The 2,618-nt window shown below is 45.9% G+C and overlaps 1 pseudogene; it reads left to right on the plus strand.

Annotated features, from left to right (window-relative positions):
* The window catches only part of LOC102813134, a 5,075-nt pseudogene extending 4,145 nt beyond the window's left edge, over window positions 1-930 (plus strand).
* The last annotated feature ends 1,688 nt before the right edge of the window (window positions 931-2,618 follow it).

The following is a 2,618-nucleotide window of genomic DNA, read 5'->3' on the forward strand; positions in this document are numbered from 1 at the left end:
CCCAGTAGACTCAAAGGAAGACCATTTTCTGCACTGGGAGCTCATTTCTATCCTGAGGCCACCTGTAGACAGTGGGAACCAAACCCAGCTATCCAGTGAGATCACTCAAGTTACCTCAGATGCTTTTAGTGGTACAGAGGGATTCCAAAATGCACTTCCCAAACATTTCCCCCCAAATTGGCAGAGTCTACCCTAGGGGTGGATAACCCTTGGTATGGAATCCTGGGGAAATCAGAGTGAGGGGTGTGGAGGAGGAGCAGGAGCCATGTCCTGGCATTGAATGGCCGAGGCCATGGCATATGCCTAAATCTTCAAGTAGCTCATCATCAGTGATACAGGCATGGTAAATCGTGCTCATTGCTAAAGTTTACAGACAAGATGTTTCAGCCAGTCCATGACCTTATTATTGGTGTAGAGTTTGGTGCTCCAATGATAACTATTGACGGAAAACAGATAAAACTTCAGATATGGGACACAGCTGGGCAAGAGTCCTTTTGCTCCATCACAAGGTAGAATTACAGAGGTACAGCCGGTGCTCTACTAGTAGATGATATTACAAGGAGAGAGACATTCAACTACTTAACAACCTGGTTAGAAGATGCCCGTCAGCATTCCAATTCCAACATGGTCATTATGCTTATTGGAAATAAAAGTGATTTAGAATCTAGAAGAGAAGTGAAAAAAGAAGGCAAAGCTTTCGCATGAAAGCACAGACTTATCATCAAGGAAACTTCTGCAAAGACTGCTTCCAATGTAGAAGAGGCATTTATTAACATAGCAAAAGAAATTGATGAAAAAAATCAAGAAAGAGTCTTTGACATTAATAATGAAACAAATAGCATTAACATTGGGCCTCAGCATGCTGCTACTGATGCCACACATGCAGCCAGTCAAGGAGGACAGCAATTTTCTGTAGAAAGAAAGGTTTGAGATGGGACCAAGAAGTTGGAAGAAGGCCGACAACGATATTAGTGGTTGGTGGTATGGTTCCAAGGCTACAAATCTTTATAATGTCAGAAAGCCTCATCTTTCTCCTGTGGATCAGCTTACATGTTCAAATTCCTGACCTTGAGATTAGCTGTCCAACTTGTAATCACAGTGCTAACGGTGAATTTACATATATATACTGCATTTATAGATTCATCACATCCTGATGTCAGAAATGCTAAAACTCAGACATAACTTTGTATGCACAAGAGTTATATGTGACCCAAAGCTAAGTGTTAAAGGCTTCCTTTGTTTTCACAAAATAGACTAAAGACTAGATTATCACAACAATACTCGGTTAGTAGTAATAGAAAGTTGTAAAGGAAGGAATGAACCCCCTCTTTTCACAGCTGAGGGTACTGAAGCTCAGAGAAAGTACCTTTAGGCCGATCCCATTCTCCCTGCCCACTCCAAGCAGAAACCCTGACCCCTACCTTCCTCCTAGCTTCACTTCCCTCCCAGCGAACTCCCACACCCTCATTTAGGTCTCTGTTGGCAGAATTCTGATAGAAACCTGTGTGGAACCACCTTTGTGCACTGATGCCTCACCTGACAGCTTTGGCATGGAATACCCAGCCCTGGGCCCAGTGTACCTGGCAGGTCGCTAATCTGCCAGTGAGATGAAAGAAGACCCAACTCCATGGACCAATGTTGCTTCAGGTCTCTCATCAGTGAGGTTAAATATCCTTATCCTCATCCCCATCCTAGCCTAACCTCCTTCCCAACAAACACTCTCAGACACACAATAACATGCCCAAAACATTTAGTTCACTTCTGTCACAGGTGAGATCATTCCAGTGAGGGCAGGGAAGACCCAGCCCCGTGGACCAGTGTTACTACAGGTCCCTCATCTGCCAGTGTACACAAGAAAGACCAATCCCTGTAGAGCAGTGTTGATGCAGGTCCCTCATCTGCCAGTGTAGACAAGAAAGACAAATACCCATGGAGCAATGTTGCTGCAAGTCTCTCATCTGCCAGTGTAGACAAGAAAGACCAATCCCCGTGGACCAGTGTTGATAAAGGTTTCTCATCTGCCAGTGTAGACAAGAAAGACTAATCCCCGTGGACCAGTGTTGCTGCACGTCTCTCCTGCTACTTGCAGGTGTATCTCCCAGCAGATTCAAAGGAAGACCATTGTTTGCACTGGGAACTCATTTCTATCCTGAGGCCACCTATAGACAGTGGGAACCAATCCCTGCTATCCAGTGAGATCACTGAAGTTCCCTCAGATGCATTTAGTGGTGCGGAGGGATTCCAAAATGCACGTCCCAAAACTTCTGTCCATAATTGGCAGAGTCTGCCCTAGGGGTGGATAGCCCTTGGTGGAATTCTGGGGAAACCAAGTGGCAGTGGGGAGTGCAAGGTGCTCAGATTGCACCACCTCATCTGGGAACACCCAGTTCACAATAGCACCTGTTATGCCACCCTTGGCAGTTGAAGGTGTTCTCAGTATCCCAAGGAACAAGCAGGTCTCCCAGATCATCTCTCCAGCCCACAGAAAAAGTCCACAATGTAGGGAAAGAAGGGAAAACCTCAGAGTCCTTGTAGCAAAAAGGTCACTGAGGTGGGGCTCCTCCCACCACAGGACAGACAAGAGCCAATCTTCCAGGAGCTCTGTCCCCAGGGGTCAG

Source organism: Chrysochloris asiatica, unplaced genomic scaffold, assembly GCF_000296735.1.
Source record: "Chrysochloris asiatica unplaced genomic scaffold, ChrAsi1.0 scaffold00036, whole genome shotgun sequence".
Classification (NCBI taxonomy): domain Eukaryota; kingdom Metazoa; phylum Chordata; class Mammalia; order Afrosoricida; family Chrysochloridae; genus Chrysochloris; species Chrysochloris asiatica.